We start from the raw sequence: 27987 nt of genomic DNA, 5'->3' as shown, positions 1-27987 counted from the left end.
CAAGCCATTGCCTTGTTGCCAGGGAAACCAAGCAGGTGCTCTGAAGCCAGTGGTTCCTAACAAAATGCTCAACTTTTCCTTGCTGGGAGGCAGAGGTTGTTCTAGCTAGGGTAGAAGTTAGATTCCAAGTGGTCAGAACTGGAACAGTGTTTGCCATGTGGCATCAGGAGGTCAGACGGGCCAGCTAAGTCCGAATCCATTAGAGAAAGCTTACATTGGAAAGGTGGCAAGACAAAGAGCTAATACATAACCCAAAGGCTGGAGGTTGGGATTACAGAGTCAGGATTTGAGAATCAAGCAAACTGGGGTTCACTTTACAAAAATGTAGGGAGCAAAGTAAGATGTCCAAGGGCGCTGCTGAAAAGAACCTCAGGGTGTTCCTTGGTTTCCTCAAGGAAACCAAGGCACCATGAAACATGAAAGGATACATGGGCAGATTTGTCAGCTTCACAGCAAGGTGTGCAGCCTTCTACCTCCTGCCCAGCTCTTGAGTGAGTTAGAACAAGTCCTGTTTCCAATTCCAGGCACATGAGTGTGCATCAGTGAATCACATAGAAAAGCTCCTTCCTCAGGGCTGGATATCACCTTGACTCCCCCTGAATACTTTGGTCTACTTTGACCTCTGCTTGACCACAAACTAGCGGGAATGTCAAGCCCTTTCTTTCAGAAGGTCCCCTCTCCTAGATCTTTGCAGATAAGTCTCACACAAGGTCCCAGTCAGCTCCCACTTAAAGCTCTGCCAACCTAAGTGCAGTCTGACTGGCAAACAAGCATACCAATACAACAAAAATCCAAATGCTTTGTTATGGTCTTCAAGGTTTATCTCATCAATCTCATCTTATTACCACAGCCTCTTCTCTTTATCTTCTTCCAGCTTCACAAATTTTTTTGTTCCCTGATCATGCCAAGCTCCTGTACCATCCCTAGACTGTCTACTGGCCCTACCCTGAGTTCTGCACTTTATAGGATCACATCTAGCCTTCCTTCCTCCATGCCCCTCTACATAGGGCAAGGGACATGCTCACCAAGACCCATTACCTCCCACTCTTCTTGGGGTTCCTGGGACCACAGAAGGCTCTGTGCAAACAGCCTCAAGCCTGCTCCTAGAGCCTGCAACAGCCTCTTTCTCAGGTCTGTCCTCCTGGAAGGGGACCACTCCCACCGGTATGTACATCTCTAGACTCTGTGTTACACAGCATATCATAGAATATAGACATAGAAAATAATTATTGAACAAGAATTTAAATTACTCAACATGTTTGCTTAGGTCTGCCCAGAAGAAAGGGTTAAATTAAAAGCAGTGCCTTCAGCTGTGCCCTGACAGTCAACTCTTTAAGGCTTTGTTAAACCATAAAGCCAGGGAAACTCAGAATTCAAGTTTCCCCCGAGACAGGCAGGATTCAGAGAAAGTAAAGACACGTTAGACTTCCCTGGCTCTTACAAGCTGGTGGGGATGGGAGACACATACATACAAACATGGCAGTAGCACAAGGGGTGCGGGGCACAACGCATTAAGAGATACAAAGCTCTGTGGGAGCAGGGGAGGAGCAGTATCTGAAAACATTCCAGCAAAGGGGTCACCTTTCATACCAAGGTGAACTTGGAATGAGCAAGATTTAACTGAGAAGAGGGAAGAGGAGAATTAGGTGTTGACCAAATTTTATCCAGCTACCATTTTATCTATTCAAATTTTATCTACCATGGCAAGAAGATAGTAAATAACATTTTTAAATTACTTTTAAATAGAATTATTTGCATATTATTTATGTAAATAGAAGGAAACGCAAGAAGAACTACAATAGAAATGGCTAAAGTGGTTTCTGTGGGGAAAGGAACTGAGGGGATAGGAAGGATTGGGGTTGTGAGGTGGGAGAGGGCCTGTTGTGGCTATTTATAAACCCTTCAGTACTATTTGATTTTAAAGGCACAGATATGAATTCCTTAGATAAATAATTATTAAGTGGGCTTTAAAGAATGATAAGGTTTCTACAAGGAGAGGGAGGAGAGGGGGCATTCCTAGCAGAGGACCCAACATTAACAGAGAGAGGAGGCAGGAGAGCAGGGGGAGGAGCGGGTAACCCATGAGGATCACAGTGTGGAACACACCTATGTGGATAGGGACACATGAGCTGGTGCTCGACTGCAGAAGGGCTTGGATAGAAGAACACGCACACACGTGCTCACATTGTTGTTGGCAGGAAGGCAATAAAAGGCATTGGGCAAAGGGGTGATATGCTCAGCACTGAGCTCTACATACAGCAGAGATTCTTGCCTTGGAGATCACCTGCTTGTTGAGACAAAATTGCTGGGCCCCACCCCACAGCCAAAATTTCTTCTTGAACTCACACAACTCAACAAGAAAAATCAAACAACCCGATCAAAAAATGGGCAGGAGACATGAACAGACATTTCTCCAAAGAAGATATACGGATGGCAAGTAGACATATGAAAATATGCTCATCATCACTAATCATCAGGGAAATGCAAATCAAAACTACACTAAGGTATTACTTATACCCGTTAGAATGGCAAAAATAACCAAAACAAAAAGTGACAAATGTTGGAGAGGTTGTGGAGAAAAAGAAACCCTCATACCCTGCTGGTGGGAATGCAAACAGGTGCAGCCACTATGGAAAACAGTATGGAGATTTCTCAAAAAATTAAAAATAGAAATACCGTATGACCCAGCCATCCCACTACTGGGTATCTATCCAAAGAACTTGAAATCAGCAATTCCAAAAGTCCCATGCATCCCTATGCTCATTGCAGCATTATTTACAATCGCCAAAATGTGGAAGCAACCTAAGTGCCCATCAACTGATGATTGGATAAAGAAGATATGGTATATATATATATATATATATATATATATATATATATATATAGTGGAATACTACTCAGCCATAAAAAAGGATAAAATTGTCCCATTCACAATGACGTGGATGGATCTTGAGGGTATTATGTTAAATGAAATAAGCCAGATAGAGAAAGACAATCTCTGTATGACTCCACTCATAAGTGGAAGTTAAACATGTAGACAAAGAGAACAGATTAGTGGTTACCAGGGGAAAGGGGAGGTGGGGGGTGGGCACAAAGGGTGAAGGGGTGCACCTACAACATGACTGACAAACAATAATCTACAACCGAAATTTCACAAGGTTGTAAACTATCATAATCTTAATAAAAAGTAAAAAAAAAAAAATTATTCTTGAGTAGGTCCAGGATGAGGCCCAAAGATTTTCCATTTCTAATAAGTTCCTAGGCAATGCAAATGCTCCTGGTCTGGGAACCACAATTTGAGAACTGCTAAGAGAGTTATCTAGCAACAAGAAGTTGAGACTAGGGTAGTGCAAGAATGGAGGTCAAGGGACTGTGTCCACCAGGACAGAGCAGAAGGAGTGGGTCCCTGACGGGGAGCTGATGGTGGGAAAGTACACAACAGACCAACTGCTTCAAAGGATGGGGGACTACTGGACCATGTTCTGGGTCATGTCAAATCACAAAGGACCATTAAATCTCCAGTGCCTGTGCCAGGTGCACAAGAAGCACCTGAAATCGATTTTTTTAAAATAGCAATCCTGTCTAGAAATTAAGCTGTGAGTTTTACCTTACTTTCCCTTCCTTCCCTATCAGTAACCTCATTTTAGTGCAATTTAGGTTGCAAAAGCATCTTCCAGGGAGAGCACCCATATGTGCAAGAGTATCTATTTGTAAAACATACATATAAAATGGTATATGTAAAATCATATTAAAACTGATTTCCTTAATATTTCATTTTAGAATATCCTTTTAGCTAAAAAGTGTTCAAAATAAATATCAAGTACAGGAAGCATCCATTTCCACCAAGTGGGGCAAAAAAATAATTAACTCCCCATACCATAGAAATAGTCCATGAAAACATTCTCTGAGAATCTACCACGTGACGAGCACCATGGATGTGCTTGGATACAAAGATGAGTAAAACATGGACACTGCTCACAGCAGTTCAACATCTAGCAGTCTTTGTTCTGTGCTCTTAAATCCGCCTAAGGATTGTGTTTCGTTTGTAATAAAAAATCAAAAGCAGGGACCAAAGAAGATAGCTTTTCTAAATTGACCGTCTCTGTTGTCTAATTATTCCACTGAGGAGAACACTTGGTCCTGGATTATTTCACTGAGCTCAGATGTATTTTTCTGACACATAGAGAGTCTGGGAAGCATCCAGCCCCCATTTATTCCCTGGTCTTTAAGCCTCGTGAGCATTTTATCACTTACACATTTCAGTGCCCAAAGAGAGTGCCTCTTGGGGTTTTGAAAATATCGTTTCCTTTACTACCTCCTCAAATAACAGGGTCACTTCGGGACCGGTGAGTGGTTGGCAGTGGGACATGTTTCCCAGAAGTACTAACAGTTCTGGAGAGGAGCAAGTATTTTCACAGCTGCAGCTCTGGGTGCCGAACTTTCTACTGTCAGTGAGAATCATGTCCCACTGAAACTATAGAAGTGGAACTGACCCTCAAAGGGATAAGGTGACAGGGAGTGGTGTTTACTTGAGTCAGAGAGCAACCAAAATTGACTTCTGCAGCTGGAAAAAACAAAGACAAGGGTTAAAGATCAACTTCCTCTTTAATTTTGGCTAATTGGCAGCCCAAGTGGCCTTTCTCAAATGTTTCGGGTCTGCTGACTCTTCCAATTCTGTAAAAGACCCCACATGTTGTATTAACCTAGACCTCCTGGGCAATGGAGGGAAACAAAAGGAAAAATGTTGCATCTCATCAGAATTAATGAAGTCATCCATAGCATCCAGCTCTCCCTGCCCCACTCTCAACCTCATCTATCTCCAATGTTAGGAATTTTGTTAAATACCACTCACATCCGTCCACATCACTCCACCTTGGCCCCCACCAGCATATTCCATGCTGATGTCATCTCTCTTGTAGATCACTGCAGTAGCCTTCTCATTGGCCTCTCCCATCCTATTTATCCCCCTCCAAACCATTCTTCACCTTAAATCACAGTAACTCATTAATTCACAGTATTAATTCATGGTAATTCATTCACAGTAATCTTTTGGAAACTCAAATAATACTACTAAAATTGGAATACCCTACACATACACATAAATCCTAACTTAAAATTTTCCCCTGGCCTTCCCATTGCTCCAAAGACTTAACTAGTTGATTTGTCCCAGAGAGGTCTGCATAATCTGTGCCCCCCCGTGCTTTTCCCTCTTCTTTTTGCATCACATTTCTCCTTCCTCACTCTCTCTGCTCCCGTCACCCAGATCCCCCTGCCTGGAACACTCCTCCCTCCCCGCTTTGCCAAGTTGTCTCCTACTCACCCTTTACCTCTTAACCTTTATCAGCTCCTGAGGGACACTTGAGGAAGACCCTCTCCTCTGTGGTTAGGCCAAATGCTGGAGTTTTAAACTCCTTTCGCACCATCAACCAGCTCATGAAACCTTCATAGAATGTAACACAATCATTTAACACAGGACATTTACACAATCTTATGTGATTGCTTAATTTCTGCTTGGTCTCCTCACTAGACTGTAAGATCCACAAAGGCAGGAACTCTACCTCTTATTGCTTTTCATTGTATTCCAGAGCCTAGCACAGTGTCTGGCACATATTGGGTACTAAATAAATGTATTTGTTAGGAAGGAAGGAAGGACGTAGTGGAAAATTGATAGTTCTAAAATGATAAAGAGGAGGTCTAGCATTTTAAGTGAATGGTAATAATAGGTAACAACTGTTAAACTTCTGATGTTAGAAATTTAACTGTTCTAACTGTTCAGAGCTCTTTACTTGCTCATTCCAGTTCTCGGGGCCAACCCTGTTAGCACGTATTAGTATCTCCATACTTAATAGATGAGATCTGAGACTTAGGTTACTTGTGCAAGGCCAGGTAGCCAGTACAAGGTGAAGACTTAACAGTCATCAATATTGTTACTCTATTTATTACTGTGATCACCTCGGTGGAGTTCCCTCAGGTTCCCTCGGGAAAGGAGCAGTGTCTGGCAGATGCAGCCCCGCCTCCAGACCTCCAAGCATCTTTTGAGGCTGGGCCCTGAGTCGGGGTTCAGGTTGAGAAGGCACGAGGCCTGGCTGGCCTGGATGGAAATGGCAAATGGAGGGAAGGACCCTTCAAGCAGGGCAGGGGGTAAGGTCGCTTGGGCATCCAGAAACCTTTGTGAGAACCTGTCTTTGAGTTAAATCTCAACTCTTGTCTTCCAGAAGCAATGGAAACAGGATCCAGCTGGCCTGTGCTGCTACCATTAGGCCAAACAGACCTCTCAAACAATCTTTGAGGCCCTGCCACTGGGTGTGGCCCTACCCCCAAGAGCACGCTGGGCAGGGCCTCCCCTTAGGAATCCCTCCCTTTGCCTATAAGTTCCTGCGGAGGATTCTGATCTGTGCTAGGTGTCCCTGGCTGTGATCAGGGAAACATGGTCTCGCTTCTCTGGGAAGGTAGATAATTAAGCCACATACTCCACACGTGTAAAAAGTGTTGTGAATTGGAAAGCAAGGGTAGATCCCAGCTCACAAGGATCAAGGAAAGCATTGAGGGAAACCTTTCTGTATAATAGGAAGGGAAGAGGAAAGAGGGAATGGGATTGCATTTTCGTTTTGTTGTTGTTTTGAAGTTTTTATGATGAAAAGTTCCCATGTGATGACTTCTCATTCCCCTGTGGTGGTCCAGCATGTGTGCTGGAGAAGTGTGGACACGTTGTAGGAAAGTGAGATCGTTGTGAGAACTTAGGCAAGAGAATTGACTGAGAAAACAAGCACAGAAGCTCCATCGAGGCAGAGACTCTGTTTGTTGCCTCCACTGGGTGTCTCAGGTGGTTAGAAGAGTGCCTGGCACGTAGTAACACAGGAGGAGTTACTGCAGATTCTCATGCAGTGGTGGAGCTGACCAGTAGCTGTAGAACAGACATTTATGGGGACCCAACACTCTTACTCGTGTGATTTCATCCAAGAGGAATCAGCCCCTTATTCGAAGGCAGGTCTAAAAAAGGCAGAGTTGGATTTTGCCAGGCAGGAGAGATGAAAGGAGAAAGGGGTAGGCAGTTTAGAGTAGCGCTGTTTAGGCCTGGGGTTAAGTGATGGGCCATGAAGTTTTCCTTGGAGAGGGAGGAAATGGAGACAGAAGTTGTCAGATGGACAGGGGAAAGTATAAAGTGGCTTGTAGTTCCTGAATAGGTTGAGGAATTGGCATACCGAGGGCATAAGCTGAGAGGATAAAGGGTGGAATGTCGGACTGTCTTCTTTCAGAATGCGGAAGCGTTCCTGGTGATAAGTTCTAGGATATGGCCATAACTGACATGGAATGGAGGTAAAGGGCTCTGAGATGAGGAGGGGTATTCTGTGAGAGGCCGGATTCTTGGATGGTCTGTCCACATGGATGTTGGGGCCTCTGACTGATTGTTCCAACTTGAAGTTCCTGTCCCAGGCTGTTTTCCTGTCCTAGAGTCTCTACAGAATTGGCATTTCCTGCAACTCCAAGCTTCAGTGTGTGGCATGACTTTGGATGAGAAGGCAGAAATGGGGTGGTGAGAGAAAGGGCTGTAGTAGACATCTGCTTTGGTTTTGGTTTTGATTTTGTTTTGACGCCCAGCATTCACTCATCTTCTGGAAATAGTCCTTCTGTTGCCCTCTGAGGAACTAACCCTATTCTCAGTCTCAGCACAAGTGCAAGTGGTGTTCTCTACCGTGACACTCTTACTTTAAAGATGGGTGTATAGGGGCCGGCCCCGTGGCAGAGTGGCTAAGTTCATTCGATCCACTTCAGTGGCCCAGGGTTTCCCCTGTTCGGATCCTGGGCACGGACATGGTGCCAATCTGAAAAAAAAAAAAAAGATGGGTGTATAACTCAGGCTTGGCCAAAATGATCGTTCCATGCTTTTGGCAACAATGATTGGTCAGGGATTGGCATGTGACCCAACAAGAGACAATAAGGTACAGTAGGACTTTTTTCTTTTCTTATCCCCAAAGCCGCCTAGTACATAGTTGTATATTCCAGCTGTAGGTCCTTCTAGCTCTGCCATGCAGGACGCCACCACAGCATGGCCTAATGAGCGGTGCCAGGTCTGAGCCCAGGACCCAAACCAGTGAAACCCCAGGCTGCTGAAGCAGAGTACACAAATCCAACCACTTGGCAATGGGGCCATCCCCTACAGTGGGACTTTTGAAGGGAGTAGTGAGAGAGACAACCCATTTTAAGCTGCACTTGAGCTTGGAAGATGTAGCTATGAACTTGCCAGACAGAAAGTCTTACAGTGAAGCCAGTCCAGAATATAGAGCCGAGAAGTGGATAGAAACTGAATCTTGATGGCATCAACTGAGCCCCAGCGTGAACCCTCCTGCCTGAGGGCAGCCTTACTCCCAGACTTTTTCAGGTTCCTGAGTCAACAGATCCTCTTTGTATTTGCTGTCATTTACATCCAAAGAATCCCTCACAGTATAAGGGGGCTCTCCCTCCCTCTTCCATGCTAGCATACCAAATATGTATTACCTTCTCTGACCTTCAGGTTGTGCCCTGGTGTAAAGTAGGATAATGAAACCTACTTCAAAAGGTTGTAAAGATTAAATGGGATAATATGCATAAAAGCATAAATTTGTTCCACAGCATGGAAGTACAACAAGCAGTACTTAATTTTTCTAAATTAAACTAAATCTGGCTCAAAGCCCCCATTTTAAAGGGTAGGGAGATATCCATTATTAGTCATTATTGGGGGCCTTTTGCGTATATAGTTTAGTATTCACTGTGAAACAAATATGTAGGAAAGAGCCTGTGATATTGGGTCCATCTGGGTTGCCCCTGGGATGTTCATTGTCCAAGCCCATCTGGCCCGTTAAAAGGCCAGTGGCCACACAGCCTCTGTGCCAAGTGTGAGTGATGCAGTGTCTGTTGCAACTCTCAGGGTGATGGCGCTTGATGATTAGTCATCTCAGCAACATCACTTGATCCTGTAAAACCTGTGCTGTCTCCTAGAGGACTTCCACACAGAACCCACCCGCTTGAGGGACTCATCTCTGCAATTTTACTCTCAAGGCATTGGAGCCGCTGTTACCTTTAGGCTGCTCTCCTTTCACCCAACACTTATGTCAACCCCTATCTCCTCTTTCCTGGGGACACGCAGCTAAATTCTCCTCCCACATGATAGTCTGGACAGGACTGTAGAACAGGTGCATCACAACTTATGTTCAGGGTCAGGAAACATGAAAGCCATTGATAACCCCTGAGACCAGAAGCCCAGAACTTCCTGTGAGACAAGAGGGGAAAGATAACTTTTATTCCTTCTGGAGCCCCTCTGGCAGGGAGTAGAAACAGCAGTCAATAGCTTGGTAAATTATCCTGCTTCAAATGAAGTTTGCCTCCAGCTGGGCAAGAAGCCCTGTAGAGGAAAATTACACCCTCTTGTCATTGTCAGCCCAACCCCCACCCACAGTGAAGCATTGCTAAACTTACGTAATAGTCAGTTCCTTCTCTGCCCCCTGCCCCCCATAGAAGGAAGGAACAGACCCTGAGTGCCCTGGGAGATAAGGAGGCAGCCTCCACAAGTCTCCAAGCTGCCACTTGGCCTCCCTAATGAAGACCCAATGTGTCCTTGTGACCCCAGGAAAATATCCAAATTTAGGCTCTGATCCAGGGCCAGTGGAAGTTCTAGAAGAAAGCCCTCAAGAGAAGAGCCCCTTCTCATAGTTTGGGCCCCTTCACTGTGACTGCAGATGGGGGCACAGTTCTCAGTGTTAATCCCCACGAAGGCTACCTCAAGGAAGCTGATTCCCTTAGGCAGCACCTGGCACTGGAGAAATTCACCATGCTTGAACCTGGGATCTGGGGTTCCCTGCCCAACCCATGTTAAGGTACCAGTCAATTCTTGCATTTTCTTTATCCTGACGTTAGATTTGGAGTGTGGGCTTGAGGCTGTAAAAATTCAGGTAGCCTATTACCATTGCATTCTATGTCAGTGACAATTCTTCAGGCACCACGAAATCTGTAAGTGAGACCCCCCTGAAATTGCACAATACTGTGATCCCTGGATGTGGGAACCAAGCACATGAAACCTTTTTCTAGAGAAATTGATCCTCATCTCTCCAATTACTGTTCAGCTAATAAACTTTCCTTCTTTTGATGACAGTCCTGCTTTTCCATAGGAACAGGAGTCTGGGAACAAGGAAAACAGTCCTAGAAGCAGAACAAAAGTATGGGATCACTCATGGACACTGCTACCATCTCATTTGGACAGGTCATTTCCTAGATGTGCTGAGTGTGCAAATTCTGTCTCCTTGTCTCATCCAGTGTTTCTCTGAATGGAAGCAAGTATCTTGGCACCAGGTGTGACTTGTTATGTGACCCTAACCAGTACATCAGCCCCTTTAGGTCACCACCTCCCCTTGGTTAGAAGTCCTCGGGCCATGGGTAGATGGAAAACATCCCAGAATGGGAGTTAAATACTCTGAGTTCCCTAGTACAGGCTTTGCCATCAATTGTGTGGCTCATTCTCTCTGCTGTTTAAGCTGTGAGAATCAAATTTGAAATGATGGATATGTTATATTAAATATATTAAGAAGAGCAGAAATTAAACCTGTAGGGTTTAAATGCAACCTGTAGGGTTTGCTTCCTCCATAAGCCTGGCTGTCTCTGCAGGAGCTGAAGGTTGCTTCTTTAGGCTTGTTGTCTGGGAGCTGGAGCAGAGTAGAGAGACTGAGGTGGAGCCAGGGTGAGCCATATTGCACCTAGCTTTTCCTCCCCTCTAAGTCTGAATACTGGCAGTGGTGAATCAGGTGGTTCTAAGGGCTCCTTTCACTTTACCATTCATGATGACCCCACACCACCTCTACCTCCACACCACCTTTTTCTCCTTCTTTGGATGCTCCAACCTCTTTGACGTTTTTCAGCCGCCACTCCACTCAGCTCTTAAGCAGCTTTGACCTTGAAGACATGGATATGGAAGAGAACAAGGATCCACCTGGCACCTTTGGCCACTTTTGCTTCAGTGAACTGAGTGGGGTGTCCGAGAAGAAACCCTGGTGTTAGGAAGATGTCTAAGAATGTTCCAATGATCCCCGCCTCCTGATATCCACACCTTTGGGTAATTATCCCTCCCCTTGAGAGTAGGCTGGACTTAGTGATTTGCTTCTGACTAACAGAATAAGGGAAAGGTGATGGGATGTCATTTCTGTTATTAGTTTACAAGAGATTGTGACTTCTGTCTTGCTGTCAGACTCTCCCCTGGCTTTGATGAAGCAAGCTTCCATGTTGGACAGGCCCACAGGACAAGGAACTGAGGGTTGCCTCCAGCCAACTCCAGCCACAGCCACCAGGAATTGAGGATCTCAGTCCAACAGGCCTTGAGGAGCTGCATCCCGCCAACAACTATATATGAGTAAATAAGTGAGTCTTATCCAGTCAAGTCTTCAGATGAGACCCTAACCCAGCTGACACCTTAATTGCAGCCTTGTGAGAGACCCTGGAGCAGGGAACCCAGGTAGGCCTTGCCTGGACTCCTGACCCACCAAAACTGTGAGTTAATATGTGTTTTTTTAAGCCACTAAGTTTTGGGGAATTTGTTATACAGCAACAGATAACACACCCCTAAATTACTAATAGAATACACCCCTAAATTACTGTAATCTTGGAGAAAGATGTAGCATGGCTAGAAAGGCAGGCACCAAATAGGAGGACACCCTCCCTGACAGTCTCCCTGGAGATACTGTCTTCATGCTCAAAGACTATCCCACATCCTCTTATGCTGCAGTGGTCGCATTCTGCTCCACTAAGCCCAGATCAGCCTCCAGGAGGAGAGGCCTAGGTAGTGTTGGGTGGAGTGCATGGCCAGGATGGGGTCATGAAGAGTGATGATGAGATCATTCTTCCCCTTCTCCTTTTTTCTTCCTTTCCCACTCACTCCACGATTACATTTTCTTTACTCTCTGTCTCTTTTTCCCCCAAGTCCTGGGTGGCTGCCCGATGACCGTTCCTTCAGTGAGGGCCAGGTGATCGCTTGGTCTTGCAATACTGCTATCAAGCTAGGCAGCCTGAAGAGATTTGCCTAAGGAGCAGCTCTTCTGATTCCTCAAGGTTCCTCACAAGCAGGGAGACCTCATTGTAGATCTCAAAGTATACCTTCCAGACTGATTAACACCCCACATATAACAGACTCTTCAGCCAGACCCACCCAGTTCCTAGACCCTGCCCTGGCCACTCCAGTGTCCACAATTACAAAACCCATCCATACACAGTCCCCCATTGACCGCCCACCTGTGAGAGTCTCTGGAGTCAGCAACTTTTCTAAATGAAATAAGCCACTGTTTTCAGGAAAATATTCGTATCTCTGATCCTTTTCAGAGCTACAAGTTCTGTTCTCCCTACTGTTCTGGGAATGGTAGAGGAAGGGGAAAGGTGAACTGCTCCCCATTTTCATTATGGTCAGATGAGGGGTGGGGACATGGCCCACACTCCAGACTTCCTGAGGGAGAGAAGGGCTCTGAGGAGCAGGTGACATTTATTCCTCACCAAGAGATTCAAGAGCAACATTTCCCCCTACCACTCACCTCAGGGCCTAAACACCTCCACACTTCCAATTCCAAAACTTTCTGAAGCCACAAGGGGGAATTCTGGCTGTATTATTCCAGAGGAAAGCATCCCACCCTGCAGCTGTGTATAGTTCAGGATAGTGAGGGAGCAGATGGAAAGACAGGTTGAGCCAAGTTCTGGACTTGAAGGGTTTTGCCCACTTTGAAAAGGACTGAAGTTTTTAGAGTAAACTTTTTGTACTTTTTATGAAGGAATAAAGTGTTTTAAATAGAGGACATCTGAGCTGGGTCAAATAAAGGACCCAGGATAAAAGTGAGATGGCCACTGTCAGGTCCCCTAAAAGGGACTTGTTATCTTTTAGAAACCAAAAGAGGCAATCAGTTAGAGCTGACCTCCTCCTTCCTTTTCCTGAGCACAAGCCCCAGAGTACCCCAAACCTACATGCCCAGTGCATGATGCAGAGAACACCACTTGTGTTAGCAGAAAAAAATGAGGATAAGTTTTCTTGGCTGTGGCTAACCATTGTTCTCATCAGAGGATGTGTTCTCATGAAAATTGCGATGCTTTCTCAAGAAGGACTGATTGATTTCTTTGGGGACATTTTTCCTCCCTGGAAGTGTTGGAGAAGCGTTTTCTGTTTGAATAGAAGAGTCAAATCCCTGAACCCAGTGCCTTCCTCAGGGGTGACGGTGACCGGAGGGACCTGGCATATCTAATGCATGCAGGTGGGGCTTGGATGGGGCATAGACTCCCTGGAAGGCAGGGAAGGGGGTTGACTCTGACAGAAATGCTAGTCCTCGAAGGCCACAACTTTCCAGGGATGTCCGATCCTGTCTCTGTTCTGGCTAACACTTATAAACTACTCTGGTCAGCAGAGGCAGGGTCTTGGCTGCAGGACGTGGTCCTTGCCCAGTCCCCTCACTGGGAGTCAGAGAGAGCCCCGTTGTTGGGGGGATGTCCCTTGTCAGGCTCTATCTGGGCCTGCAGTTTCTCCTTCTGTTGACCTAACTCCACAGCCTCAGTGAACCTACATGTCATTTTCTCTAGGATCTTCCCAATGGCTTGTCATGAGCTTGGCTTTTTGCTAGGAACTTTCCTGCCCTATGATGTTTCTCTTGGAATTGATCCACCAGGCCAGCCCATAGGAGCTGTTTTTTAAGGTCTGATAGTTTAGAATCTTGGGGAAGCAATATTTTTGGTGAGGGACATTCACTGATCAGGGTAGTTTCTACTTTACTTGTATTGACATTTACCATTTGGGAGCTTCCCAAGTCCCTGGTTGTCAAGATATCACAAGATTGTGATTTAAGAGCATACAGCTCCTCAGCCTTGTTGAATATCTGCCTGTACCTGTTGGACATGGAAAAATGTTATAAATTCTTCTGTTCTTTAGAATTCTTGAATTCTAAGTACATCCTTTGGCCCTGAATCATTTCTGCTCTATCACTGGAACTCACATTCTCATCCCTTGGCTTGTATCCAGCCCCAGCTTGCCTTGTGGGCACCTCTGGGCTGCTTCTAGTATTGTCTAGAACAGTCTCGCTCTGACTCACTTTGTCTGTAATGCTGTGTGTGAGGGGCTCTAAAGACTGTCTACCATGCTCAATTGTCTGGACATCCTTGGCAAGCTCGTGGTTGATATCAGAGTGGGATGGTTTCAGGGCGCCCTGTCTTTCTTGCCCACAGGTGAGGTAGCAGGGAGAGGACGATCCAGAATGGGGACTGAATTGGTTGTTCTCACCTTGTTTCCCTGGAAACTTTTAGAGCTTCCCTCAAGGGGCTTGGAAACCTCAGCTTTGGACTTCACCCCACAAATACAGGTGGCTGAGGAGAGAAAGTCAAATTGGGGAAGAGGCCATGTTTTGGCTTCTCTCAACATATAGAATTTTATGGATTCAAGAACTTTGAGGGGTAGGCCCCACCTCTGACTCATGTGAAACCTTATAATATGGGCTTCCAGCACCTGTCGGGTGTTGGGATCAAGAAAAGAAAGCTCCAGAGTGGTCATCTGGCACTACACCCTCCCTACCATTGTGTTTTTCCAATTTGTGTTCTCCTTGTTGGTCTGGAAACTCCCAGAAGGAGGGGATGGGTCGTCCTCAACCAGCCATGAACGACACACTCCTAGAGGGATCCTCCCTGCAGTGATCTGCCAAAACTTCATTCTCGAATATGATCTAAGAATGATTCTCCTTTCATTCTGGTCTGTGTCTTTCTTTGAGACATTTAAGAATTCATTTCCTGACTGATTCCTTGAGTGATACACACAGTTACTTTTTGTCTCTGTGGCAGCCCACAGACCCTTCACTACATAGCATTCTAGTGACCCTTGGAGGGCTGTTTTCTGAGCTCTTTCCTAGGATATCCCAAGATTCCTCCTCACGTCCTTCCTTAGCTGAAACTCTGTTGGGATTGTCTCGTGGAAGCTTCTTGGGAGACTTAGTTCCGTCTCCACTAGATCCTCGCTGCTCTGGCCCTGAAACTCAGAGAGCTGTGAGTGAGCATATCTGCCTTTCTGCTGAGATGTTTCTGTGCATTTACACTGAGGCTCCATCAGTGCTAGAGTCTCTAGATTCCTATGGATGTGGAGGCACCAACATGGGAGTAGTCTCCTTGGAACATGGAGCTCCATTTTCTCCTAGAGTTCACTGGTGATATGAAAATGGCCAGGAAAGATGGAGACTGGTACGTAAGCATGGAATGACTGGCTGACTCATGGAAGGCTGGGAGCTCAAGGACAAATGGCTTCTTGAGATTTTTGGAACATAGAGACTAAACCCCACAGAATTTCCTGTTGCTTCTGCAACACGTGCCGTTCCAGGTGTTGATTTTCAGATGAGATATGGGAGTCTAACTCATTCTGAGATCTATGGAAAGACACTCTACAGTCCTTAATCTGGGATGGAGAAGAAGATGGTAGGATTGGGAGTGGGGATTGAAGGTGGGGGTTGGGACTGGGGCTTGGTTTGAGGCAAGGGTTGGGGATGTACATTGGGGAGGGGAAGTGGGTGGGAATGAGGAAGTGGTGCAGATTCTTGATCCCACATTTTGACTGAAGAAGCATTACAGACTCTGTCGAATAAGGCAAAGTGAGACTCTAGCAGAGAACTACTGCTAGAAACCAGGAGAGTGGCCCCTGGGGACTCACTGTGCAGAGAGGGAAAACCCCAGAAGAGCTGGCTCTATTTCTGCTGCAGGTTTTCCCCCAAAGTCTTGACATACAGTAGCTACTGATAAATGCACAGCTTCTCTGGTTTGCCTTTGATGTTCTAGCCAGATTTGGAGGCTGTTGTGTCCTGCACATCAAGTGGCTGCAATGAATTCCCTGAAGGTATCTCTTGGTTTTCTGACCACATATGTTTTGAAAATAATCCCTCCTCCTTTTCTTTCTTCTCTAAAATCTAGAAAGCCATTCTCTTTTTTATTTGTCTCACTAAGAGTGCCTGTATGTTAAGGCCAAGGAAAAGATGGCTACTGGCCATCATGTGCTTGGTAGCAGAGTCTCCCCAGAGACAGGTCTCTGGTCTGGAGGGAGACATGCTCTCGCTGAATTTAGAGTGTGATAATGTGAGGAAAAACATGTTCTTGGCATGAGCCTGCCAACAAGAGAATTCTGAAGTTGACAGACTTGAACGGTAAGTGCCTCTGATTGTTGGGACACAAGTAGACAACCCACCAGGGCTATCTGGAGATGAGTTCTCCAGAACAGGCTTCAGTAAGATGGAAATAGATTTAGACTGAGTCAAAGTTAATGGGCAGTCTGGCGGTGGTGAAACAGACAGGGTTGGTGGTATGTAATGACAAGCCAATCAATCAATGAGATTCATTTTCTGGGACAAATATGGTAAAGGATTGATATCTTGGCAAAGGGTGGGGTCAAGAGAGAGGATGGTACGTAGAGACAGAGTGGATTCTGGTTGGAAAACAGGATCTGCTGTCTGACTGTCATGTGGTGGGAGAGGGGGAAAGGCAAGGGGTTGGGGTGAGGAATGGTCTGCTGGGAATTCAGAATCCAAGGGAGGAAAAGGCTCTGTTGGCATAGAGTGACCTGATGGTGAGGGTGAAAGAAAGTCAGCTAAGGGGGTGATTAGGTCAGGTGAGAGAATGGAGGTGGGTGAGGAAGGCTCAGGCAGAGGGGCTAGTCTTAGGGCTCTTGGAGAGACTGCTGAGAAAGCAGAGGACAGAGAGAACAATGACTCAGTAACAGAAGCTGTGGAAGCCAAAGGGGACATAGAAGGAGTAGCATCACCCAGAGCCTCTGGGAACAGCAGCTAATTGGCCTCAGCAGTTGTGCTATTATACACCTCACAGAAGGAGTCTGGACATAACAGTTGGTGAAAGCAGATGGTGTCATGATGCCGGCCCAGGGAGCTGTGGGAGACAGGACGTACAAAGCTGCAGCCAGAGCCAGAACAAACATGTGTGGCCTTGGCAAGTCTGGCAGAGGTAAGGGTGCCCAGTGCATGCTGTCCTTTCATATTTTCCCACTTCCTGGGACCTCATGGAAAGGATAAGAAGGGTCACCCTTGGAGAGCTCAGGTGGAACAGGCAGAACCTTACCTCTCAATGTTCTACCTTTCCTTCTCTTCTTGGCTCTGCCCTAATGCTAAAAACAAAGAGAAAAGAATAAGGGGCTGGGGCTCATTTCTCTCTCTAGAAAACTCAGATACTCAATATCTAAGAATAATATAACTCTCTATTTTAATTAAGAGAATTTTGTGTTCCTTCCTTTAATTAATTTTTAAAGGTGTTAAAATATTTTCAATATTTGGGGGGTCAGCCCTCTGGCCAAGTGGTTAATTTCGCACACTACGCTGCGGTGGCCCAGGGTTTCGCCAGTTCAGATGCTGGGCATGGACATGGCACCGCTCATCAAGCCGTGCTGAGGCGGCATCGCACATACCAGAACTAGAAGGACCTACAACTAAGAATATACAACTATGTACCAGGGGGCTTTGAGGAGAAAAAGGAAAAAAATAAAATCTTTAAAATATATTTTTTTTTCAATTTTTCCTTCTTAGAAAAACTCAAAGGAGGATTTTTGTCTATGAGGTCCACACTTGATATTCTGAGTCAGAAGTCCACTGCTCAAGGAGGGCATAGACTCTGAGGCCAACAATCACGACTGTGCTCCCTCAGATAGACCCTGTATCCTGGACAGAGCTCAGGCTCCAGCCTCTGCTCAGAGGCTCAGCCCTGCTCTCCTGATCTGCCCAACGTGAAGGGAGGCTTGGTTGAGCAACGCCTGCCATGGGAATGTGACACATGATCAAGTGCTGGGAACTCTGTTCTCCTGCAGAGATCCAAAACTCTAAGCAACCTGACCCAGGACAGCAGAATCACTAGTTAGGAATTTTATCTGAGAACTCATCACCACAGCCAGATAGTCTTTGATCTTCAGATGGAAACCCTAGTCCTCCCTGAACCCCTAGTTCTGCCTGGTCTCCTCCCCTAGAAGAATGGTGTTCTATCCTCTCCTCGGACTTCCCTTTTCAGGTGTGTTTCTGACCCAACTAAACTCATTTAGAAATGTGGGAAGAGGAACAGGAAAATAAATAATCATTCTTTGAGAGGTGACTTCTGGTTCCAGCTCTGACATTTAAAGAGTTTTGGAGTCATCACTCCAGTCTTTAGAAGAAGGAAAAAGCTGAACAAACTGTACATCAATTACTTTTCATGGAGCCATCAGAGAATTGAGGTCACAGGGCAAACTACTACACAAAATCCTCAGACAGGGTGAATTCAGAGAATCACACTAAAGATCGGCTTACCTGGAGCGGAAGCCACTGGAGTCATACACTGGTAGAAATACGTAAAAGGACACTTTGACAAATCCTGAAGGATGTGTGTGGACTAGCATGAGAGTGAGAAACTCTTGGGGTCACTATCTTAGGAGGGGCCCTCACCTATTCATGGGCTTTATTTCCAGGAACTCCACCAGGTTCTCACAGTGACGAGCCATGAAGAAACTCTGATGTTTCTGTCAGGGGAGGGTGGAGTTGGGAGAAACATAACCATTTTGAAATATTTTAAAATATCCCCTGAGTGTTCTCCATAACAAAGGCCTACTTAACAGAGGAAAAGACAACCAAGCCTTATCCCACATGGGAGAAGGGAAATTACCCAACTACAAGCCCTCTCCAGCCTTCCTGTCTCATATAAAGAGTGAAAAGCAAGATAGAAGCACTTGTGAACATCACAACCCAGGGACACAGACCTAATAAAAGACTGAGATTTAATCATGTCCCCTCCCCAGCACCTTACCACCACATCCACAGGACTCCAGTGTAGTAATAGGATCACGGCTGAAGGAGCTTCAAAGCATAGGCTCTATTTAAGAAGGAGATTTAGGGAAACCCCAGGAAAGACAGAAACAAGGACACTAGAGGAAATTGAAGCCTTTGACATTTACAGCTACAGTAAATATTAAACACACCCCAACACCTAGCCAGATTAACATGAAACTTCACACTAAAGGTCTATTTACTTCGATTCCTATTACCCAACACATCATGTCAGCTTTCAACAAAAAATTACAAGACATGGTAAAATGCAAGAAAAATCATCTGAAGAGACAAAGCAAGCACCGGATCCACCTTCAAATGTGACACAGATTTTGTAATTACCATACATTGAATCCAAAATAACCATGATTCATATGTTAAGTGTTCTGATGGCAAAAGCAGACAACACACAAGAACAGATAAGGAATGTAAGCAGAGAGAGGGAAACTCTAAGAAAGAATCAAAAGGAAATGTTAGAAACTAAAAGCATTGTAAGAGAAATGAAGAATGCCTTTGGTTGGCTTATCTGTAGATTGCATATGGCCAAGGAAAGAATACATGAATTTGAATATATATCAACAGAAACTTTTCAAACTGAAATGCAAAGAGGAAAAGAATTTTTAAAAAATTTTATAACCCAGAATATCCAAGAACTGTGAGACAGTTTAAAAATGTGTTACATACATGTAATTGGAATACCAGGAAGAGAAAAAAGAACAGAGCAGAAGTAATCAAAGCAATAAAGGCCAAGGATTTTCCAAAATTAACAACGAGATTAACCATAGATTGTGGAAGGTCAGAAAAAAACCACGCAAGATAAATACTAACAAAGTCTATTACCTGGACATATCGTATTCAAACTGTAGGAAACCAAAAGATGAAATCTTGAAAGAATACAGTAGAAAATAAGCACTCTGAATCTAGAGGAACAAGGATAAGAATTATGTGCTTCTCATCATAAACCATGCAAGCAAGAAGAGAATGCAGTGAAATACTTAAAGTGTTCTAAGAAAAAAATCAACCTTGAATTTTATATCTAGTGAAATTATCCTTCAAAAGTGAAGAAGAAATAAAATCTTTGCCAAAGAAAAACAGAGAATTCATCAGCAGCAGATCTGCTCTGCAATAGATGTTAAAAAAAATTATTCAGGGTAAAGAAAAATGATGACTCAGATCTACATAAAGGAAAAGAAGAGAAGAAATAAATGAAAGTAAAATAAAAATTGTATTTTTCTTATTCTCAATTGACCCAATAACAATAATGACAATTTATTAGATGATTATAGTATGTGGATAAGTGAAATAATGAAAACAATGTTACAAGGGACTTTTATTAGTTGTAAATGTACATTACAACTCTAGGGCAACCACTAAAATATTTTTTTTTAAGAATAATCAGTATACTAAGAGAAGAGACAAAATGGAATCATATAAAATGCATGTTTAAAACCAGAAAGGAAGAAAGAAAAAAATAGGTATAATGAATAGCAAACAGTTACAGACACTGTAGATATTAATCCAACTATATTTTTAAAAAGTACTAAATGTAAGTGGTCTAAATTCACCAATTAAAAGACAGAGACTGTCAGCATGGGTAAAAAAACAAGACCCAATTATATGTTGTCTATAAAACACTCACTTTAAGTATAAAGATACAGATAGATTAAAAGTAAAGGGACAGAGGAAAATGTACCATGCTAACACTAACGAAAAGAAAACAGGAGTAACTATATTAATTTCAGACAAGACAGACATCAGAACGAGGAAAATTATCAGGGATAAAAAGGGGCATTACATAACAACAAAGGGGTCATTGCTCCAAGAAGACATACAATTCTTAACATGTATAGATCTAACAACAGAGTGTCAAAATATGTGAGGCAGGGGGCTGGCCCCGTGGCTGAGTGGTTAAGTTCACGTGCTCCACTGCGGTGGCCCAGAGTTTTCCTGGTTTGAAATCCTAGGCACGGACGTGGCACCACTCAACAAGCCATGCTGAGGCGGCATCCCACATGCCATAACTAGAAGGACTCACAACTAAAAATACACAACTATGTATCAGGGGGGTTTGGGGAGAAAAAGGAAAAATAAAATCTTAAAAAAATATATGTGAGGCAAAAATGGGTAGCACTACAGGGAGAAACAGAGGACTCCACTGTCATTGTTGGAAATCTCAACACCTCTCCATCAGAAATGGACAGATTCAGCAGGCAGAAAATCAGTATGGATATAGTTGACCTGAACATCATCATCAATCAACTTGATCTAATTGACATTTGTAGAATACTTCATCCAACAACAGAATACACATTCTTCTCAAACTCACATGGAACATTCACCAAGATAGAACACATTCTGGGCCCCAAAACACACTTTAACAAATATAAAATAGAAATCGTACAAAGTATGTTTTCAGGCTATTATGAAATTAAACTAGAAATCAATTACAGAAAGATAGCTGGAAATCCCAAAATGTTTGGAGATTAAACACACTACTAACACGTGGGTCAAGGAAGAAGTCTCAAGAGAAAAAAATATTTTAAAGTAAATGAAAATTAAAATACAACTTATCAAAATTTGTGAGATACAATAAAAGTAGTATTTAAAGGGAAATTGATAGCATTGAATGCATCTATTTGAAACGAAAGATTTAGTATCTCTGATGGACTCTGGTTCACTTACCTGATTGATGTCTCTGTCTCTAAAATATTGGGAAACATGGATTCCTCTTTAGGTAGCACAGTAGTGGGAGAAGGAGCACCATCCCACCCATGAAGGCAAGGATGGGAATACCTAGGAAGATGGGCTGGAGCTCAGCCATGGTGCAGTAAGGCTCCTCAGACAGGGAAGGTGGTCCTCATCATGGGAAGTGCATTGCTGCCTCAGGCAGCTGGGCATTAAGAGTGCACATTCTAGACTAGAGTTCCAGGCCCACATCACAGAGCTTTAGCACAGACACCAAAGGTTCTTGAGGGGAGGGGAGGGGACAACACAGGAGAGATGAACCCACAACCCTTCCCCCACCATCTAGCCCAGCAAATCCGTCCATACCTCCAGGGCCCCTTAGGTACCTGCAACCTACCTTTCAACTACACCTGTTCACCATACCATATATTTACCTTGGTGAAATTTTCTATTTATTCTACCTGTTACCCAGATATTACCTGAGACCCTTTTACTGCTTGATGATCTCCCTTTGGACCCCACATCATCTTTGAAAGTTTGCTATGCCCAGGGATTTACACCCCCAAGATCTACTCTGCCCTCACCTACAGCTTCCCCTGATACTTAATGTGTTTTTACCTGTAGGAACCAGAAATATACTCAGCAGCAGCCCTACCCCCAATATCTCCTCAAAAGAATCCACTCTCACCAAGAAGCATGAGAGAGCAGAGTAGCCTGTACCAATGATTAGAAAACATGAGAAAGAGGGAGACAAGGGCATGGCTCACCCATGGACCCACGGCAAACAACTTGAAAATCTTCAGTAATTCTTTTTCTCCCAAAATCCCTCTTAGGCTGTTCAGCCCCTAAGGGTTCTCAAATCTATCGCCCTCCACCCAAACGATGTCTCACCCTGCTGCTCCCTCTCTCTTCTCTCTGCCAAATCCCCTCTTTCCCAGAAACATTTTTAATTTTTACTTAATTTTGCAGAGCAGTTGTGCTGGACCACAACCCACAGGACCAAACTCATCTTAATTTAGGGAGTGGGCTTCTCTTTAGCATAAATTCTAGTGAGCACAATTATAATTATAGCAGTACTTTCTGATTTTTTTGAATAACACCTTTGATTACTTCCTCCATGAAAAGTTTTCTGATGTTTTTCCCTTCTACTTTCTGTCTTTTCACCAAAATTCCTATTGGCATCTCTATACCTTTTTAAACCATAATGTCATCTTCGTTGATGGTGTACATGTGTTTATTTCATCTCCCCATGCTAGCTAGTCATTTAATAGTTGTAATGCTTACAGATTCATTGTTTAGTGATAAGCTGCGGAAATGAAGCTCTGTGTCATGTCCTCCCTCTGCCTGCCTGCATTCCCTCGCTGAGTCTGATGGATCAGTCTCAGCCACAGACACCCAGTCCCTTCCCTCCCGTGTGAGAGGGTTTACCAGTAATGACAGCTCCTTTCTTTCCCCATCTTCTCCATCCACAGCTGCACCATTGTTTCCACCCAAAAGGAAGGTACACGTCAAGCCCACCCTTCTCACATACAGTTCCTCAACTGTAGGTGCTGTCTCTGCTCAGAATCCCTCCACATATCTTTGCATCTCTGGTGTTTTCTAGCAAGTCTGGTCCTGACTGCTCCTAAGGTCCTAGGACTCACAATTGTGAAAACATCCTTCAAAGTCTGAGAAAGATAAACTCCACCAAACAAATTTCCAGGTGAGAAGGGGTTATGAGAATGGCACATCAAACATATTCTTCAAAAACGGCCTTGTCATGAAAAAGAAAGGCTGAGAAATTGATCCAGATTAAAGGAGACTGAAGACACACACAACTAAATGAAGTTTGTGATTCTAGACTGAATCCTGTAAAGGAGGCTTTTTAAAAAGCCACAAAGGCCATTACTCAATAAATTGACAAAAATGGAATATGAATGGGAGATTAGTTAAAAGTTTTATGCCAATGTTAAATTTACTGAAGGGGATACCTGTACTGTATGTAAGAGAATATTCTTTTTCTCAAGAAACACACAATGAAATATTCAAGGAGAAAGTCCATGATGCTCAAAATGTATTCTCAAATATTCAGGAATGTGTGAGTGTTGTTCATATATGTGTGCGTGTTCATATAGAGAGAGAAGAGGAGGGAGGGAAGGAGACAGAAACAGAGACAGAGATCGCAAATGGGTCAAAATATTACCAGGTAAATCTGGATAAAGGTTATGTGGTTGTTTACCATCCAAGCAACTTTTCCACAAGTTTAATTATTTCCAAAAAATACCTTTTTAAAATGGGCTGTTGGCTGTTGTCCTGAATTTTACCCAGTCTTTGAGATTTCTGGCTTTGATTCCCGTAGCTGCCACCACCAGCATACCCAGACCCCAGAAGTGTGCAATGGTGACTTTAAAACAGTTGTCTCAGGTTCTGTCTCAGGCAAGAAACCTGGGATCCTCTTTGAACATTTGAAGCATGCTAACATTTCAACAGGGTTACAAAATACTGGAAAAGAGCACCTCCCTCCAAAAAAAAGAGATTTAAAAAAATTATACACAATATAAAACAAAAAACAAACAACAAAATATTCAACATGTTTACAGCATAGAACCCTTAATTTCTTTCTTATCTGCTGCCACCAGGTCTTCTGTCTTCTGGGTTTTTGTGGTGTGAATGGGTTTGCTGGCACTTTGTGTGCTCTGCTAGTCAGTTACCACACCTCCACCAGATTTCCGTCTTCCAAAACTATGTTGAAGTCTTTTGTCCTGTCCTCTCCTTGTCATCCTCAAGTGCTTATTCTTTTTAAGTCCTTTCCTTGTTTTAACAGCTTTATTGAAATATAGTTCACATACCATACAATTCACCCATTTAAAGTATATAATTTCATGATTTTTAGTATATTCACAGACACCTGTAACAATCAGCACAGTCAATTTTAAAACATTTTCATGACTTCAAAAAGAAACCTTGTAACCTTTAACCATCATCCCCCTCTCCCCTCACCCCCCAGCCCTAAGCAACCACTATTCTACTTTCCATCTCCCTAGATTTCCCTCTTCTGGACATTTCATGTGAATGGAATCACATGTGGTTATTCATGACTGGCTTCAAGACGAGGGTTTAGCTCTCGCAATAAGGACATTTCAGGCAGTGTAATTCCATTGAGGTTAGGAAGGAAACCTCTTTTCATACAACAGGAAAGAAGGAAAGGAGGAATGGGAAAGGGTTTTTGTGAAGGTGTTTTGACGGAAAGTTCCTATCTCATGGCTTCTAGCTCCTCTGTGAATGGTGGTCCAGTACATCTACTGAGCAAGTGGAGACAGCCTAAGTTTGAGGAAAGTGAAGGAGATTTGAAATAAAGTAGAGAGGCATCAGAGAGAATGGACTAAGGAAACAGTGACCTAAGCCCCATTTGTTTTCCCCACGTGTTGGTAAGCATGGGGTCATTATTTGTGGAATGAGCTAAGGTTTTCCAGCTAGTGCTGGGGCTGAATTTATCGTGGCACCAGTAGATTCCATTGTGAGATTTAATCCAACAGCGATCAGTTACTTATAGGAAGGCGTTTCTGGAAAAGAGGTGGGATTTTGCCAGACAGGAAAAATCAGAGGGGATCGGATGAGGCACATTTGTAGTGGAGCTTTTTAAATGTTGCTTGCCTCATAGTCATTTCAGAGGAATCGTCTTGCATGTCTTGTATTCTTATCTTCCAAACCGGACCAAATCGCCAACATTCCAAGAAGTCAGTAAGGACAAGAATGTCCTGTTGGCAAGAACTGATGAAATTGGACTTTGCTGATGACCAAATTCCTAACCAATCAATGAAATACAAGTCTGGCCTTCTGCCTTATGACCGAATCTAAAGCCAACCTATGAAGTATAACCCTAGCCTTACCTCATCTAGCACCAATGAACTCTTCTTTAATACAACTTATCTCATCTTCCTCCCTTTTTCCCCTAAAAACTCTGAGCCCCCTCTTCTGTAATCAGGACACTATTTGGGTTTCTACGTGAATCTGCGCTCCATGAATTGCAATTCTTTGATCTCAAATAAACACTTTGCCTCTTAAACTGGTTTCTCTTTTTGTAGGTTGACATATGGTGTCAGGAAGCGGGACCTGAAGCAATCTCACCTTCACGGACCAGCGTCCCCTGGAAATGGGTTGGGGACCAACAGGAGCCCCCTTGTGTGCTCAACTTCTTCCATGGACAGCTGACTCCTCCGGTCGTGGGACCTCTCAAGCTTGGACCTCCCTCCCTTTGGTTTAGGTCAGTGCCTTTATTTAGAATCATTGCAGTGGCTTTCATTGTCAAAGGAGAGGTTTCTCTCAAGCAAGCAGGGGATTACCTGATTGTGGCACTGATGAGGCTTTTGTTGCAGGAGGGGATTCCCTCAGTAGATTTGTGAGTACTCTCAAAAATTAAAGGGGATTCTCTCGGTAAAAATTTCTGCTTAGACTTTGCTGTGGGTTAATATGCATATGAGGAAAAAACTATTGCTAAGAGACACCTTGGAAGCCAAATCCGCAAAATTAGTGGGCGTGGGTCCAGCATTTAAGAGCCATAAGTTCACTCACCAACCTCAAGAAAACTTCTGTGCAACGAGGTACTCTGTAAAACATCACACAATCCCAACCCCATGGCACATCCCTCTTAGGTATAAGTTTGACTCCAAGAGACCCAAGGCTGGGGCCGGCCTGGTGGCACAGCAGTTAAGTTCACACATTCTGCTTCAGCAGCCCAGGGTTCACTGGTTCAGACCCCGGGTGCAGACATGGCACCACTTAGCAAGCCATGCTGTGGCAGGCATCCCACATATAAAGTAGAGGAAGATGGGACGGACGTTAGCCCAGGGCCAGTCTTCCTCAGCAAAAAGAGGAGGATTGGCAGCTGATTAGCCCAGGGCTAATCTTCTTCTTCTTCAAAAAAGTTTATGCTATGAGGCAATGTATGTTTTCAGTAAAAAAAAAGAAGGTATAAGGACTGGAGATATTTTCGTTAAGAAAGTAAGTTTGTTCTAAAGTAAGACTTGTTATGGGAAAGAAAGGACAAATTCTGAATGTAAAAAAGAAATTTACAGAAGGTTTGTGGAGGAGGAACCCTGAGAAAAGTTTTGTGCTTCGTCAAGCTGGCTAAGATCAGAATGAATTTAATTAAGTAAATTAGTTTTAATTTGAAAAGTAAGCTTGTGCAAAATTAGAATTTGGTTTTCTCTTTATTATAAGGACAAAGTTTTCTTGGGCTTTTAGTCTGCTCTTGATAAAGAGATTATGAAAGATTTTTTTTCTTTATCTTTGAGTAGTCTACCAAAATGGCAGGGATTTTGTTTTATAAAATAATTTTCTTTATTGTTTTTATCAAGTCTTTAATCAGAAGAGCTAAGGTTTTTTTTTTTACAACTATTTAAATTTCTGTATTTGCCTGAAAATCTTTGTCACCATGGTTAAATGGATAACTAAGCATCATTTCACATCAACTGATGATCCTATTTGACAAAGTGTTTTAAAACATTTTGATATTTTTTACAAACTTCCCAAAATCAAATTCTAAATGAAATCTTTTTCCCTGGAAATAACTTTGAGGTTTTTCAGAGGGTCCCTGGAACACATCATCTCAAAAGATTTGTTCTCTCTTCCTATAAAAAGGGAGATATTAAACTAATTAGGCTTAGTTGGTATGTTTAATCACATGGCAAGCATTGTCAAATAAGTGATGATAATAAACCTTCTTAGGTTATATTGTGTGGGTGAATATTATTAATATAAATGTTTTAGAAATTATATGGAATTTTAAAAACTTTACTACGTCCTGGTATAATGCACTTGTAATTCTAGTTATTATCTTAAAATGTTGCATGTCATAAAAACAACCAAGTTTCTTTGTCAACTGTATTATAACATTAAGTCTTTTGTCATCTATAGTAGTTATATTTTTACTCTGATGCCTTTGCAAATATGTTTCATCCTCAGAGAGATTCATGGAAAAGACTCTGATCCTCTAGAATACAGGATTCTGATAAACTTTCAGATCATAAAACTGGACTGGGTAAGAAATTACAGAACTCTAACTGAAAAACTAACGGCTTCATAAAACTGCGAACAAAAGAGCAAGAATAAATATTAATTACATGGGACATTATTTGGGTTTCTACCTGAATCCTTGCTCCCTGAATTGCCATTCTTTGATCCCAAAGAAGTGCTTTGCCTCTTAAACTCGTTTCTGTTTTCCTAGCTTGAGCAGGGAGGAGGGCGGATCATTTGAGGGAATCGATGCTTATTGCCCCATGGTGTGGGAAAGTGTGAATTTATTTTCTGCTCATTCTTTTCCCGACATCATCAAACAAATAAAAGGTATTCCTATTGCTGGAGGAGGAGCGGGGTGGTCAGGCCTGCGAGGGCCAGGCTCCCCTGCAGTTGGGATGGGCCGGGTGGAGACGGCCGGTGGAGGGGCTCGGGCGCTCCCTCCTGCGGGCGGGGACTCTCCGCCTCCCACACCGCTTGGGGCGCCGCCCCCTCGCTT

The 27987-nt window shown here is 43.6% G+C and overlaps 1 long non-coding RNA gene across 1 annotated transcript; it reads left to right on the top strand.

Moving 5' to 3' along the window:
• The first annotated feature begins 16544 nt into the window (after positions 1 to 16544).
• Positions 16545 to 27565, top strand: LOC124241377 (uncharacterized). The gene is made up of 4 exons (XR_006889187.1): positions 16545 to 16971; positions 24745 to 24901; positions 25559 to 25737; positions 27438 to 27565. It is a non-coding gene; the product is annotated as an uncharacterized LOC124241377 (long non-coding RNA).
• Positions 27566 to 27987: the final 422 nt, after the last annotated feature.

The sequence above is a fragment of the Equus quagga genome, chromosome 6, assembly GCF_021613505.1.
Source record: "Equus quagga isolate Etosha38 chromosome 6, UCLA_HA_Equagga_1.0, whole genome shotgun sequence".
In the NCBI taxonomy this organism is placed as follows: domain Eukaryota; kingdom Metazoa; phylum Chordata; class Mammalia; order Perissodactyla; family Equidae; genus Equus; species Equus quagga.
Note: the sequence above shows the minus strand (reverse complement) of the source record. Positions and strands in the feature narration are given on the sequence as shown.